The sequence below is a fragment of the Nyctereutes procyonoides genome, unplaced genomic scaffold, assembly GCF_905146905.1.
Source record: "Nyctereutes procyonoides isolate TBG_1078 unplaced genomic scaffold, NYPRO_anot_genome, whole genome shotgun sequence".
Lineage (NCBI taxonomy): Eukaryota > Metazoa > Chordata > Mammalia > Carnivora > Canidae > Nyctereutes > Nyctereutes procyonoides.
The window spans coordinates 1,352,486-1,369,998 of NW_026575132.1; the positions used below are offsets into that span (position 1 = coordinate 1,352,486).

The 17,513-nt window shown below is 38.4% G+C and overlaps 1 non-coding gene across 1 annotated transcript; it reads right to left on the minus strand.

Moving 5' to 3' along the window:
• Positions 1-2,467: 2,467 nt before the first annotated feature.
• On the minus strand, positions 2,468-2,572 carry LOC129523089 (U6 spliceosomal RNA). The gene has a single exon (XR_008667049.1). It is a non-coding gene; the product is annotated as a U6 spliceosomal RNA (small nuclear RNA).
• Positions 2,573-17,513: the final 14,941 nt, after the last annotated feature.

Sequence of the window (17,513 nt, forward strand, 5' to 3'; positions counted from 1 at the left end):
TTCAAGTGTGAAGCATTCACTCTAGAGCAAGTCGGGGAAATGTTTCTGTAAGAGGATCAGGATGACTGATATACCTCAAGTGTCCTATGATACAGTAGGTGTGTTGGTGGTTGGCTGAGAGGCCGAAGGCCCACCATGGGGGAAACCACTTCCAGATTCTCAGCACCTCTGATCTCTCTCCCCTTCTCTAATGTGAAGTACATATATTTAATCTCTCAACCTTCCAGTGGTAATTGTTGGTGTTTTTGGCCTCTTAAAATGGAATTTCTTGTTTTTAAAGCACTGAGCCATAAAATATTTAAATATTTTCAGGTTTTCTCTTGAAGAGTTGAAAGATGGCTATTGCCATATGTACTGGTGCCTAGAAGTGGATTCTTATCTCAAAGAGGGCATGTGCCTTTCTATTTTATCACAGTTTTCACCACTCTTCACTGCCTCTCTCACATGAAGGCTAAGGGACAGTTATCAGTCACCAGTGTATGAATCAGACCATTTTTTTAAAAGCGAAGAAAAAGTGATATCATTTTTATATCCAAGACCATATAAAAATTGGGAAGAATAAAATGTAAACAGAGAGAAATACACATTTCAAGAAAAATGGGAAGAGTATTTTGGGGAGGCAAGAGAGAACAAAAATCATTCCTAAGCATTTAAAATGTAATATGCAAACAAAGTATGACTAGACGCATAGGGTGTAATTCAAGATATAAGGACCTGAGTTTGCAACCCTTCCTCTAATCCAGTGAAGAGGAATACACAATATATTCTACTTACTGTATAATTTGCAAGGTACTTATTTCCTTTTTTTTTTAAAATCTGTAATTCACATTTTCATGCTTGACAATTTTAGGGTTTTTTCATATTGACTTCTTACCCCCAAGATACATACTGTGCTCAAGATACAACTCCCAAATTTTTCCCTTTAGGAATGGAAATAGAGATTCATTACTAATTCATATGTTTTATCACTGTGGCTTCCTCATTTACATAAAAGTTCTGTAATTCTAGCTGAAGAAAGATTTAATTAAAATCTTAACTAAGGACCTCATTCTTTTCCATTTAAATATGAGGAAGGGTAATTTATTCTTCCAGTTGCTTTTAGTTGATGGTTTTAGGATCCAATAACTGTAATTACTACAGTAAAAGTAAAATTGCATATTATAATTTGGATTCTGGGGTGTCCTTAAGCTAACAAATACACATGATGACTAAAAAAAGTAGCAACATCAGGTATAATCATCTGGATGTTTTTTAAAAGGCCAAACACAAATCCATCACAATCCCAACATTAAGCTAAGTTCAAATGTAGTTAGGGTATTGGTGCATATTTGTCAAACTCTGGTAAGGAGCCAAGAACATTCTTAAATTTATCATAACGTCTTTCTCCCTCTACCACCTTTATCATCTTCATTCAAGCCAATTATTAAAATAAGGCAGCTACTGAGCCCAATATTCACTGATAGCCAAGCAGGAAGCTTCTGGGTGTGAACCAGACTGGGGATGACTCATTGAAAGCCAAATGTTTGTATGGAAAGCTCCCTCTAAAATGGCACAAAAGCAAATATTTATAAATACGTTAAAAAAATCATTTTGGAACTCTTGGAAGGAGGGGTTAAAATATTGCCATCCATTCCTAATTACACCTTTTTGATAAAACATTGCTTTGCTACCATTGTGCTGACCCAGGTTCTAAGCCTTTCGGAAACAGGGTTGCTATAATTGGTAGGACTGTCCTGACTCACAGTATTTCTTTTTTTTTTTTTTTCACAGTATTTCTTATTTTGAAATATGATTCTATTTTGATAACTTCAGTCCAATCTGTATTTTGAATGCATCAGAAATTCATGTGCAACTTGTGAGAATTGTGAGTTTCCTATAGCTATGTCTCAATTGCAACCTATACAGAGTTCCTGAGAAAAGAGTGGTTACAAATGGAAATTTGTTTCTTGCTGAGTAAACTTTGACCTCAAATGGTTTAAGCATATTTTTAATTCTGTACCCTAATGTTATCTATTGTTTTAAACACCCTTCTCTACCCCTCAAGCAAATAAGAAATGGTTGTTTTCATTCTGACAGATATTTTTGGTGCACATCAGTTTCTGCTTAGACTTAATCAGGCCTTTGCTTGATAAGCCTATGACTGAGACTATTCAGGGCCTGGGGAAGTCAGCTCCTATTAGAAACTATGTCTGAAAATGAGGTGATGGTAGTGGTGGAAGTTTGGTGCTTTTTTCCATCTGGTCCAGGCTTAAAAAGGAATGGGGTGGGGGATGGGGGACAGGAAGTGGTCAGGCCAAAAGGTCAGCACAGCCCTCCTGCTCAATCAAGCTTCCTAACTCTTTTTCTGTGACACTCTACAGGTGTTGTTAGGTTTGTTGGCTGATTTTATTTTATTTTATTTTATTTTATTTTATTTTATTTTATTTTATTTTATTTTATTTTATTATTTTATTTTATTTTATTATTTTTGAATATGGAACACTCCACAAATTTGTGTCTTCCTTGTGTGGGAGCCATGCTAATCTGTTCTGTATCATTCCAATTTTAGTGTATGTGCTGCTGAAGGGTGCACTTGTTGGCATATTTTAAAAAGGATGTTGAGCCATCAGGCATTGATGACTGAACTCCTTGAGCTAAGCAGCGGTACTCCTTTAGAATTTTATCTTGTATCCAAAAAAACCAATGAGAAGTTAGAATAGTGGCTATAGAGAGATGTGAATAGAAAGGCTAGTATCAAGGAGAGATAATATCCTCTTTGACCTCCATTTTGGAACTGGTGTTATCTTTTTCTGTAGCAAAAACATCCTGACCAGATTAGTGTATAGGGACTGAGTTATAGATATAGCCCTGCTTCTTTTAGCAGAGATTATAAGAAAATAGTTTCTCCAGATAAATGAATTTCCTAGATTTCTGGAGTTTCCCCCATTGAGTACCAAATGTAAAAAAAAAAAAAAAAAAAAAAAATCTCAACTACCCGAAATGGAGGGACTTCTGTGGAATTTGATTGAAGGGGTAGGAGCAGTTACGTGAAAGTTTTTATTTCTCTCTTTATGCTCTTCTAATAAAGAGTACATTTTTAAATAAAATTAATACATATTATTTTATTTTATTAAAGATTTACTTGAAACTGTTTTTATACAAATAAATGGGTTACATATTTTGAACTCTCAGAGCCAAACTGAGTTTTCTTGTGATGATTATCATCATTAAAAAACTCCATTCTTCTCCGTACTACAATACCCTCAGGTAGTCCTGGCATGTTCTAAATGGTTTATTCCTACAAAATGTCCTCAGATTTCATATTTATTTCTCAGAAATGTTTTGCTGAGATTGTTAGCTGTCATTCATATTGACAGAACTCCATCTATCTTTAGCAGATAGATAGCAGATAACTCCATCTCTCTTTTGAATTTGTCCTAATTTGATGCTCTCCAATTGGCTGACTGGTTGGTAAGTCACATAAACAAACTTGTTAATAGTCTATGTAAAATTAAATCAAATGAGCATAGAGTGTATGCTCAAGGGTCACTCCTATGAGCAATGTACAAAAAAAAAGCTTTAGTACATTTATTTGGAGATTTGTCTTATCCTTTATATTTGGATCCCAGCTGTGATTCAGATTCAGATATTAGATGACACTGGATAAAAGAGTTCTATATCTAAGCGAAATGATGGTCTGCTGTCATGGAATAAAATGAGTTGCATCCTTTTTTCCTTCCCTTGTGAAATTGCTTAATAGCAATCCAGGTAGATGCTTATGATATTAAGTTGTAGTTATTCTCTTTCTTCAGGCTAATTGAAATGACAGCCCTACACACGTTGCCAGTTCTAGAATAATATTTTAAATTAGAAATAATTGCCAGAATTTGGATAAGAATTCATTTATAGTAAATGTTCCCAAATGTGATACTGTACATTTGGTCTTTGTCTCTGGTTCCTGACACAGAGTTTCTACCCTTAGAATTTCCTGAAAGAGTGTTAGGGGCACCTTCTTTCTCATTCATAATCAGACCCTTTCAATCACATCAGAATTGTATACGCTAAGAGGACTGTGGGTGGGCCCCTAGGTAGCTTTAGGACATGGGCTGGTTGCCTGAGGAGCCAACCTTGTTAGTGAGTTAGAACTTCCAGCCCCATTCTCCCAAATTCCCTGGAGTGGGGAGGTGGGGGGTTGGGGAGTGGGGGGGAGAAGCTGGAGATTGACTTAATCACCAATGGTCAATGATTTACTCACTCATGCCTATGTGAGGCAACCACCTAAAAGTCACTAAATGATGAGGTTCAGAGAGCTTCCTGGTGGGCGAACATGTCAAGGTGTTGGGAGGCTGATATGCCCGAAGAGGCATGGGAGCTCTTTGCCCCCATCCCACTTATATTTTGCTCAAACAGCCTTTTGTCTGTTCCTGAGTTGTATCCTTTGTAAAAACCAGTAAATAATAAGTAAACTGTTTCTGAGTTCTGTGAGCCATTCTAACAAATTATGGAACCTGGGGGGGGGGGGTCATGGGAACCATTAACTTATAACCTGTCCGTCAGAAATATGGTTGGCCTGGGATTTGTGATTGGTGTCTGAAGTGGGGGCAGTTTCATGGGAAGGAGCCCTTAACCTATCTACCAACTGTGGGAGTTGGTGCCAGAATTGAATTGTAGGACACACAGTTGGTGCCTGGGGAGTTGTAAGATTGGTCGGTATGAGGAAAAAGCCCACACATTTGATGTCAAAAGTGTTGGGAGTAAAAAACTGCTCACCAGGCTTTTAGGATCCCAAATGCTTGAATATGTATCAGGTTTGCCAAATCCATATTGAAAAAAACATACATGTAGGCTCTCGTCTACTGGGTAGATGAGACAAGACTCAGCTGACTCACAGATACATGGAAATAGATCAAACGAATAGCATGTGTAAGGAACATTTTAGTTAGGGAGTGGGGATTTTTTGACAATCCTTCTGAATGTGAGTCACAGAGTAGGTTTGCGTGGGTGAGTGGGGGTGGATGCATCTGTGGGTGTCAGAAAGAGGTAGCCAGAGCGACTTGGCTGGAGTTTTGGAGCTAGTAAAATGATGGTAATAGTAAAGTAAATGTAAAGACAGAGAGCTTCATGGAGGCTTTAAAACAGTTTTAGCTAAATTGGATTTAAATAAAATAAAACAAATATTTTTAGCTAAACAATGTCAACAGAAGGTTTATTCAAAATGCCAATCGCTTCCCACAAAGAGTTTAAATTACCTTACGCAGTAACAGGCAATTTTCATTTACCACTTACTTGAAATTTGGTTTATCACAACTGAAATCTTATCTTATATTGCTGGTAGCCAAAACTTTTTAAAAATGGGAAAATTGAAATAAATTGGCTGAATTGCTTATCTAGAAAATGACCTTCAGCTGTGCATAGAATAAGGAATGAGAATAAATAACTTGCAAAGGAAAAAGGAGCCAAACTGCTCCTTTTGTTAATAGGATAACAAAATTTTATCTACAGCTGTAACAAGATGATTTCTGATATACTTATCTACAAGCAGTAATTGGGCAATATCAAAGTATGAAAAGATAGGGAATTGGTATTATAATTGCTTGGTTTTTTTTTTTTTTATTTACTTATGATAGTCACACAGAGAGAGAGAGAGAGGCAGAGACACAGGCAGAGGGAGAAGCAGGCTCCATGCACCGGGAGCCCGATGTGGGATTCGATCCCGGGTCTCCAGGATCACGCCCCGGGCCAAAGACAGGCGCCAAACCGCTGCGCCACCCAGGGATCCCTGCTTGCTTGGTTTTATCCAGGAGAGTAATGATGCCAGTAAAGTGGAGTCTATGCACAGAGGTTTCTGTTTAACAAGAAATTCAGATCATATTTTTGGCAATTCCATTATTTCACCCCTGGATCCTGCTAAGTGTCACCTTATGGGCAAGTCCAGAGCCCACAAAGCTGTTTGGAATATCACTTGAACCTAAAACGAATAATTTCAGAATGAAAGAGATGATGGACAAATATTCACAGCATAGGTAGGGTCATTCAATATGCAGCTCACATATTTGAGCCTCTAGGATGTGCCTCCTCGCTGAAATTACAGCTCTGCACCTGCCCTCCAGGAGCTCAGCCCTTGAATTACACAGTTAAAGAAACTGAGAAGCGTTGTGTTAGCTGCTGTTACCTACAAGTCATGGAGGAAAGTTATTAATTCTTCATTCACTAACGGTGATTTTTCTTTCCAAAATAGAAACACATTTTTCTAATTATAAAAATAATATAAGTTCATTATAAGAAAATTCAGATAGGATAGAAAATTACCATTCATTGATGTAAGGAGATTCATTTAAAGCTATCAGACGCCAAAGGAGCAAAGGGTCTGTGCTTCATTTTATAGTCTCTCTTTGTAAACTAACTTCTCAACTCCTTACCATGTATCACTTTTCATTATCAACTAGTGGAAAATAAGTGATACATGTGCTTGCCCAGCAGGGCAAGAAACCTGACTTCCTCTTTGTCATTACTACCTTTATGTCTATACACCATTATTGGTGTTCACATAGTGTGAGTGTAATTTAAATTTATTTCATAAGCTACTTGGGGCCAGAAAAAAAAAGCAAACTCTATATCTGCCCCTTATTAGTGTTGGTAAGACCTCTCCTGCACCACAAGAAGGAAACTCTTCCCTCTCTCTAAAGTCCTATTCTTTACCTCACCTTTTCCTTCATAACTGGAAAGTCAAATCCCATGTAACCAGTCTGAGGATGATTAATGGTAGCTTTGAGCTGCTGATGTGGAGGGTGCAGAGAATTGTGTGAGCCTTGTTTTAGGACAAGATGGGTTAATGGTGCTGCTATCCAATTAACCTGAAGTCCCAGTGCTTAACGCAAGAAAGGTTGGATTCTTGCTTGGGCCACACACATACGCATTACAGAGGAAGAGGATTATGGAGGCTCTCCGACTTGTGGCTGCACCAGCCCCCTGGTAACTGCAACAGGGACACGGACGAGAGAATCTCAGGTGGGCTTTTCACTGCTTCCCCCCAGAAGAAATACCTGGGGCTTCTGCTCACACTTCTGCCTAACTTCGAAGGAGCTAGGAATTTGGGGAACAGATGGAATGACTGGTTACAACTGTCGCTCCCTTAAATGGAAGTGTGCATTTCTGACCACAGGCTGACATCATCCAAAATCAAAGAAGATTAAGTTATTTACTTAAGTTAATTTCCTACCCCTTTGGCATGAATATTTACATGGGAGATGTATGTAGAGAAGAATACACCTTACACATAAACACAGTTTTCTATGTACATATATAATCACTGTATACATAAGAGCTTATTATTTTCCACAGCAGGTATCTAAAAAGGAGGACGATATTGTGAAAGAGAAAATAATACCAAGCCCTAATTTTTTTTACCACTAATTCCAATGTGGGTTGACTAAAAGCAGCAACATGTCTGGATTTGTCAGGGTAGACTGCTTTCTGTAACAATTAGTTAACCTCTGGGCTTTAGAATCTGGGTGATTTTTTCTTTTGTTTATCTGAATTTTACTGTTTTTCTATACTCTCGGTGGTTTAAGACAACAGAATTTATTAATTGCATATGTTAATAATTTGGTATTGGGGTTTGACAAATGGCCTTCCATTTAGGGACCTGGGCTCCTCCTTCCTGAGACTTTGCCATCCTCCAAGGTTTTAGAGGCCTCAGCGTTGAGCAAAGGAGGAGAACAGCAGGGAGGATCAGGGGCCAGGCTCCACAGCATATTATCATTCCACCCATATGGCGTTAGCCAAAAAAAATCACAATCACATTTAGCCTCAGGGGGCCTGGGATATGTAGTGTTGCTGTGTGCAGAGGAAGAAAAGAAAGCAATTTGGCGAGTGTCTACTACAACGTCCCTCACATGACCTGAATAAATATATACGGAAGAAAAACTAGGCAATCTGATTAGAGTTAGAGGTATCTGGGGGAAAAATATTATTTCTCTTGCCTTATCCTTATTTCCTTCATTTATAGTTTTATGTTGCTCTCCACAAGCTCTTCATCTTATTTTTTTAAAAACCAGTTTTTAAGAACTTTAATATTCTGCTTTGTTGAGAGTATACAGAAGTGAACATGATAACACTCAGCTGGTTGGAATGTAAGCTGATAACCTTACTGAAGGGAAAATTATCTAAATGAATCAAAACCCTAAAAAAAGTATAGTTAATAATTCTACTTCTAGAATTTTAGCCAGGAGAAATAAACAGATATAAACAGACACCGGGTACAAGTGTCTTTAGCATAGCATTGCTAATAATGGTGAAACACTTCTATGACACATGTCCAGCAATGGAAGGTAACTTAATACTACTTCTAATAAAATATCATGTGGCCAAGAATGATGCCGCAAATGTCTATATAGTAGTATCAAACAATGTCCCGTATACATTCAAAAATATCAGTTTATAAATCTCTATGTCTGGGACACAGAGACCCATTCTGATTTTTTTAAATGATTATATACACACACACTATATATTAAATCAAAATCAAAATGGAAATATTTGAGGCATAGGTTTATAAACTAACGATTTTATATATATAAAATTGTTTTGCTTATGTTTTCTAATTTTCCAACAAAAACAAGTAATATTCTCTAAAAAAGAAATTTAGTTTTTATCTTATTTACTTTCTAAAAGATTTATTTATTTGAGAGAGAGAAAGAGAGCTCGCAGGAGTAGGGGGAGGCGAAGAGGGAGAAGGAGAGACAGAAGCAGGGAGCGGTAAGCAGGGAGCCTATGTGGGGCTAATCCCAGGACCCTGGGATCATGACCTGAGCTGAAGGCAGATAATTGACTGAGCCACCGAGGTGTCCCTAGTTTTTTTATTTTATAGCAAAAAAAAAATGAAAACCCCTAATATTTAAAACAGAAACACAGGTGTAGTTTTTATCCATGTACACCTCAAAGAAAAAACACAAAACAAAATGCCACCTGGTTACCCACACGGGCTCTATCTTCAGGCCCCCAAGCCCAAGCACCTGGAGCAGTCCTAGCTCTCAGGGTGGGTGGGTGGGTACGGGGTTGGGGAACCAAGTTCTGGGTAGGCCCTTGTCTCAGTGCTCGGCTTAGACAAACCGTGGAGTCCACGCATAGCTGCTGCTCTTCATTCCTCACCTCCCTCTTCTGACAATGGTCTGCTTTCTTTCCTCTGAGTAGGAAACCTGCAGAGGCAGCTGGCTTGTGATATTTTGTGTAGGCATGTGAGTTATATGCAAATCACATGGAAAGACAGTCAGAATCTTTTCTCAGATGGTCCAAGTCAAGAATATTTGTCTAGTTGCCTTGAGTCTGTATTATACCTAAAAGAGGCCACATACTTCTGATATTTCGCCTACTTAATTTCTTCCAGAATTAAGTTGCTGTCAGAAGAGGTTCCAGCTTTTTGCAGTTCACTATTCATTTTGGAGTTATCCATGCATGCATGCTTACGAAAGTTAAATTATTTTCAAAGATAGAATAATTTTTCTACCACAATTGAATTCAGAATAAGTGAAGAGCCAGAACATGATAATTTCATCCAAGAATCAAAATCTTTATCTTCAAATAATTTGTAATATGGACTTATATAACAGCCAAGTGACAAAAACATTTGTAATTACTTCAGGTATTGAGAATAGTGATTTTATGAACTGTAGACTTCACTCAGTAAAGTCATGTATCTCTGTCACAGACACACATCCCAAATATTATTAATATCTGTTAAAATTATAGCAGTTATACTTAAAGATTAATTGAAAGCAGTGTACTTTTTTTTTATTTATTTATGATAGTCACAGAGAGAGAGAGAGAGAGAGAGAGAGGCAGAGACACAGGCAGAGGGAGAAGCAGGCTCCATGCACCGGGAGCCCGACGTGGGACTCGATCCCGGGTCTCCAGGATCGCGCCCTGGGCCAAAGGCAGGCGCCAAACTGCTGCGCCACCCGGGGATCCCGAAAGCAGTGTACTTTTTAAAAATATAATACCTATAATCAAACATCAAAGCCTATCTTGGTTTTCTATTAAAGACCAACGTCTGGGATGTCTGGGTGGCTCAGTGGTTGAGCGTCTGCCTTTGGCTCCAGATGTGATCCTGGGGTCCCGGGATCGAGTCCTGCATCAGGCTCCCCACATGGAGCCTGCTTCTCCCTCTGCCTGCGTCTCTGCCTCTCTCTCTCTCTCTGTGTCTCTCATGAATGGATGAATGAAATCTTAAAAAAAAAAAAAAAACTTTTATTCAATCAGTAAGTTTACTCTCTTCAGAAATCACTGTATTATGGAACTCAGGAAAAAACAGAACACACCAAGATGTCGCTTGGTTTGCTAAACTGTAACATCTTGTGCCAGCCTAGGCTATTTTATGGTTTTTCAAAAACAGGTTGAAAAAGGGGAAGTACTGATAATTCCATGTTACGCATTCTGACTTTACTGGTTGGCAGTGAGAATTCTCTTTCCTGACAGAGAAGAGGAAGATGTTAACTCTTACAGTCATTCAGGATTCTCATGGGAGGTAAAAGGGAATTAGCCCCCCAACGGGAGAGAGAATAAAGAGCTAGCGCTGAGGTGGAAAAGCCCAGGGAGGAGACTAGAGACAGGGCCCCTCTGCCTCCTCTGGGAGCTCCCTGGTGGACTCCTGCCAAGTGTTGCCATAAGCCACTGTCTGCTAAGGTGCAGCTTTTGCAACCACAAAGGACACCAGGAGCAACCCAAAAGATATGTCCTGGGGGAGACCTTGCACTCGGTCCTCAATGTTCCTGCTCCCCTTTAAAGATCTTGTCTGTCTCCTCATCACTGGCTATGCCCTTGGGAGAACCTGCTCTAAATTCTGGTCATTGGCTCCTGACTCACCATGCCCAGCATCTCACTTCCTCAGCTTGATCATTGGTCAAAAGATGTTGGTCAGCCTGGAACTTCCTTCCCCAACCACAGTCCCCAGCCCCGGGCCAATGGGCACAGCACCTTCCCTGTTGAACTCAGAGTGTGAGGAGGTTCACTGTATTGGGGCCGGAAGAAGAGACAGAAAGAAGCTCACTGAACTCACCTGAGAATTCCCCCAGAATTGTGTTGGAAGCAGCTGGAAGGGCTGGTGTAATTACAAGGCAATCAAGTGTATAGCATGTTCTCTAATAACCAGAGATCATACAGTAAAAGGTGAGAGAAAAGTAAAATTTGGCAACTCAAGCTTGTTCTGATTTGAATCTCTTTGACAAAGAAACTGTATGATGTTTTCTTATGACAGCCATCATGTTCCCACCCACTCATTTCACCCATCCTCTAATGTCCTCCCTTCCGGACAACTCTTCGCTTCCAACACTTACCTTGTTGCTCTTACCCTGATTCTCCCACCTATCAATCAGTGAATCCATTTACATGCCCTTGAACCCGTTCACTGTTACATCAGGCACCATGGTCTCTGCATGCATTTCAGTAGGTGAACAGGTTCTTTGGTCAACCTGTGTAGCTGTATTATCACATGATGTACTGTGTAGGTGCATGCACCTCTACTGTGTGGATGGTTGAATTCTGATGGTGGTTGAAAATCAACCATCTTTATATACAAAGTACAGACTGTAGGTTTGTAGGTGTGTATATACCAAGAGGTAGGTAACACTTGCCTTTATCTGGGTATCTGTGTTTAGGTACCTGGGTTGTGTTTATGCATGTATAAGTCTACATCTGCATACATCTGCATGCATGTCTCAAGGCATAGCCAATGGCTTCCCATAAAGGAAGCTGTCTCCGAATCTTCCTGCCTAGCTATGTCACCTTCTAATTTTGGTGGGGGAGGGGGGAAGGGATTTCTATTACGGTTAAAATATATGTAACATAACATTTACCATTTCAATTGATTTTAAGTATACAATTCAGTGGCATTAATTACATTCACACCATCAGACGAATAATCACCACTTCCTATTCCCTCCATTTTTCACCCAAACAGAAACTCCGTGACCATTAATCAATAACTCCCTTCTCTCAACCCTGATAACTTCTAATCTATTTTCTGTCTCTTTGAATTTGCTTATTCTAGATATTTCATATTCTTACATAAAGTGGACAATTATATAATTTTTGTGCCTGGCTTATGTTACTTAGCATAACGTTTTCTTTTTTTTTTTTTCGAGGCAAAAACATTTATTTACTTTTGTGTTGCACAAGGGTAAGAACCACATTATCTAGATTCACTTTAGGTAATAAAAATAATTTAAAAGACAGCCACCGTTACAGAAATTTTTAAATGGACTATTTGACAATTTATACAATAAATGAAGAAAACTGACAAAAGAACAGGTCAGTGATCACCCAACACAAAAAGGTTAACAAATGTGGCCAAAGGATCAGTGTGTATCATCCACCACCTTCTCATAACCTCCTGGCTGTTTTTTTTTTTTTTTTTTTTGATGGGGAGGGAGAAAGTAGGGGTAACACAAAGGCAGGTTGATTCAAACTAATCCTATTAAGTATATTATTTTATACTTCTTTCTAAAATTACTGTGTAAACAGAACATGTATTAATATAGCTCATGCAACTCTAGTTTTCTACTGCAGGTCAGGAATCCAACAAGGTAATGCTCAGATTGAGGCAAATGCTGGAATTAAGTGCCCTGAAGACTATCTGCTCCAATCATGAACTGCACTAACTGAGCAATTATTTCAAAATATGAACCAGATATAAAAGAACAAAAAACAGAAAAAATATCTAATTGAAAAACATGTAGTAGACACAAATAGATTAGGTCAACATTACCTACTTACAAATTAGACCAAATCAGAGAAAATGCTCAACTTTCCAGGGAACCAATTTCAGTTCTGGTTGTGCCACTTAATTGGAGCAAGATCCTAAGTGGGTCAATTCGTGCAAGGATGATTTCAAAATCAATTCACAATATTATCTCAGACCCTATAGCTAAGGATCTAAGGATCTTCTATAAGAACTCAAGGTGGGGGAAAATGTGATTTGAGAAATAAAAGGATGCTGCTCCTCACACACCCCCAGGCGACCAGCAGTCAGCCTACATCACACTTCAAACTCTAATGATTTAAGAATTAGAACCTCTTTCCCCTCTTATTCCACAATACTTGACCTGGCCTCCAAAATATAAAATGCAACCTGCGTTTCTTCATGGCACCAAGTGACTAATACCTAGGTATATGAAGGATTTACTTTAAAGTTGATTAAAGAGAACATCAATTCATTATAGAAAATAAACAGATATAACATGCTTGATTCACACAGGTTTTACGGACTTTTTGGTTACCTAGTAAATTGCAAACTGGCTCCCATTAGTGGTCAATAGAATGCTCTGCATTTGGGCTAGAAACCAGATTAAGTTAAATCAAGCCTTTATTTCAACAGTACAAACTATGTTTATTTGTGTGTAAAGTGCCAGTTTTATATAAAAATCGGTACATAAACTTAAAAATCTGCTTTGAAGCACAGAGGCTGACACCGCCCAAGGGTCTTAGAGTAACTGATTAATCGTGCTAGTTCAGACTCACTTGAGTCCCCACACTTTTGAGACCTGACTGCCACCGAGAGCCATTGTGAAGTCACTGGACAGCCAGCCTGCCCGCAAAAGCCAAACACAGCCAATATCTTTCATTAAGAATCCGAGTAGCTTTTTGTCTATGCTTCTTTCTGGGGAGACGACTGGCATTAACTGATCAACAGGCTTGCTTATGAGGTAGCTACACAGTTTTAACAATACTATTAATGAACGTTATGGATGATTCATGGTGTAGCTCGTTTGATACACTTCAAGTAGCTGATTTTTTTTTTTTGGATGAGAAAGGGGAAAAAAAAATCAGCAAAGAGCACATCTTCATTCACTTAGAAGTCAGCATCCAAGGTAAAAGAATTCTCTGTTGGACTTGACATCCCTCCCATCCTCTGATACTTGCCTACTCTCTTCTCAAAGAAGTTAGTCTTCCCTTCCAGTGAAATATTCTCCATAAAGTCAAATGGATTTTATACTCTGAAAACCTTGCTAAAACCGAGCTCCAGCATAAGTTGGTCTGCCACGACTTCACTTTTCTGTGAATCAAACCATAATCATTATTTGCCAAGATTCTGTCTGCTGGAGTAAATAAATGGATGTGTTTATAAACTTGGATGCTTATGTGTGGATTTGGAGGTTTTTCACTATCTAATTCTCTACTCTCTGAAATGAATCTTAAATAATTGGGGTACCTACAAAAGTAGCTTACATTTAAGACCAAAGAATAATGAAATGAATAGTGTCTGTATTTCACAAATGAGGTTATTCAAATGGACATGTAGCTGAGTTAATGATTACTTGGAGATATGAGGGTGTCACATATGAAAGTCTTTATGAGTGTCTGTGTGTGTGTGTGTGTTTGTGTGTGTGTTAGATGAGATGGCTGAATGTCACCGTTTTGGAAATGAATTTAGCCCATTAGAGCTTTCCATGCTGAGAACAGATGATCTTCTACTAGACTTTATCTCCTAAAGAAGTTTTTTTCATTATAGAATTATGTCCACTTAGAGAAAAAAATGGAGAAAAGAGAAAAGATATGATAAGAACTATGTCTTTGTTAATAAACTAAGGCATTCCTTGATGTGTGTGTGTGTGTGTGTGTGTGTGTGTGTGTGTGTGTGTTTTCTTAAAAAAAGAACTGCTTTTTAGCTCTTTGGCTGTCTGCTGAGATAAGGGTCAATCAGCCTGGAACAAAGTTTAGTCTTGCTTTATTCTGGCCCTTTTCCATAGTTGGTCAGACCCTCTGTTACTTTCTTACCTCTCCTGATATAGGATCCTCCAAGGACCTCCCAAAGATGGTCAATAGTCATGGATCTGAGAATTGTCTCTGAGTCAATGGTGCAAGACCAACAATTCTCTGGCTCTGGAATTTGGGAGCTGTGGAAGAGAATTGTTAGTGCCTACTCAATAGCCTTTTCCTTATTAATAGCTCCCCAATTTTGTTGTGGGCAATAAGGTACTTAGGAAAAACAAACAGAAATCTCCAAATGAACAAAAACTACATTTCCCATTTTTCCTTGCAGCTAGAGATTATCACTCACCCAGCTCTGAATTAGTCATAAGCAAAAGTTTTTGGATGGGGCTTTCAGTAAAGATCTTTAAAATGAAGTTGGAAAAAAAAATAAAAATTAGGAAGAAAAAAAATTTAAAAAAAATTAAAATAAATAAAATAAAATGAAGTTGGCAGCTAACAAATGCCTTTTGCCCTGTGTACTCTGTCCTTCTTCCTGGCTGGATTCTAGAAGTAATGTTAGAAGCCCTCTTATAACTATAGCAGCCGTAAGGGAAAGGTTAAGATGTCACAGAGGTATAAATACGGATATCACTCTGCTGCTGCACCAATGCTCACTACCATCTACCTCTTTTTACACAAGAAAAACCCCTAATTTGTTTAAGCCATTGGCCTTGGAGTCTCCTCAACCAGCGGCCCAACTGAATTCTCACTGATACAGAAGCTTCAAGATGAAATAATTTGAGCCAATGCACTTCTACATATCTTGTTGGTAAATTATATTTAGGGTAAATATTATAAAGGAATTCTAGGTAGCCAACATAACAGTGGTGGTATAAATCTGAATCTCCCACCTTACTCCCCCACAGAAAACACAAAGAACAAGATCAAATAACACTATATAATGCCCATGTCTTCACAATAACTAGAAAACATAGAATGTCTAAATTTCAAATTAACTGTAAATAGAAAAACAAACACTGAACCCCAGCAAGGTGCCCCCACATTCCTGATGCAAGTCCCTCTCAGAAAAACAAAATTTGAGAAAAACTGTACAGAATATAGAAAAGGGGAGCTAGTGGTGGACTTAAGATTGATCTAAAACCACCACCCGAAAGAGGAAGTCCACCCTAATTTTGAAAATACTGAAAAAACGTGCTGGTAGATCAGAACACTTACAACAGGAAAGGTACTTAGCCACGTGTGTGAGGTGCAAGGAGGCAGTCTTGGGAATATAAAGTTTTGGGCAGAGGGGTGAAAATACCGTAGAGGTGACTCTCAGAAATTATGCACAATAAGTGGAAAAGACATGAGGGGCAAATTTAGGAACCTATCAGATCCTCTAGCCCTCTAAAATGGAAATAAATAAATAAATAAATAAATAAATAAATAAATAAATAAATAAATAAATAAATAAATAAATAATAAATTGAAAGAAGCATAATCTCTTTTCCTATCATTCCTCTTCCATAAAATAATAATTAATTAATCATTAAAAAGAAAAAAGAAAATCATACTTTACTACACTGACAGAAGAGGGCACTCTTGATCCAGAAATCTTGCAACCACCCCACACCATTCAGCCCTATCCTTGGAGATGCAGATCAGTCTTCATCCAAGCAAAATCATTAAAATAAAAATAAAAATAAAAGGAATCTGAAGAACAAATAAACTAAATAAATAAAGGAATCCAAACAATTCAACTCATTAAAAACTCCTCTTGCAAATAATGGCAAAGTGGGAGAAAACTCACCAAATGTCCAAACTGAATTATATATCCTCAAGCAAGTATTTGGGAATATGAGAAATGTCTTGAATCATGAATTCAAAAACTATGTACAGGAACAGACGAAAATCCAGGAAGAAATGAGATGAGAGTTGACTGAACTCAGGAAAGAAACAGAATAAGCATTACACTGTGTTACCTATAAGATTTGAGAATACTAAGATATTTTATATATGTACATACATATACATCCATCCTTCAGGGTACATTCTGGTGATTTCTCCACTGTTTAGCTTTTCAGAATTCATCCTGGTTGGGCATGACCTTTGAGACATGCAATAAATTGTGTCTGCTATTATTGCTGTTATCATCATTATTGGCAATTGATTGCTTAAGAACAGCAGGGGAGGGGAGGGAATCCTAAGAAATATGTCCAGGGCAAAATTGTAGAGTTGATCATACTCTAGTGCCCACTGAGGCCTAGGCTTGACTTTATGGATAAGAAGACTGAGATTTAGGGAGGTTTTCAGAGTGGCCCGAAGCCGTTAGTGACAGGGCAATGGAAAAAGCCTTCCTTTCCTCCTCTCTCCTCTTTTCTTCCTCTTGCTTCAGAAGAAAAAAAGGACTGCCTCCTCTCTGAATCCACCTTCCAACACCCTCCAGATGCTAGGACCTCATCCTTTAAAGCAGGATCTCTCTTTTATATTCACTTTCTCCTTTTCCTCTGACCCATCACCCCAAACTGAAGCTAAGTTGGTTAAGCATCCAACTCCTGATTTTGGCTCGGGTCATGATCTCAGGGTCACGGGATTGAGCCCTGCGTTGTCCTCTGTGCTCAGCACAGAGTTTGCTTGAGAGTCTCTCTCTCTCTCCCTCTCCCATAGCCCCTCCCCTGCTCATGCACACACACACTCTCTCTCTCTAAAATAAATAAAAATAAAATCTTTAAAACTTCCAAAAGTGAACAATACTAGCTGTCAGTTCTTCCCCCTACTCACTCCTAAAAGTCTTACTCTCTGTTTCTTGCCTCATTCTCTCTGAAAACTATCTTGTTCAACAACCGTTA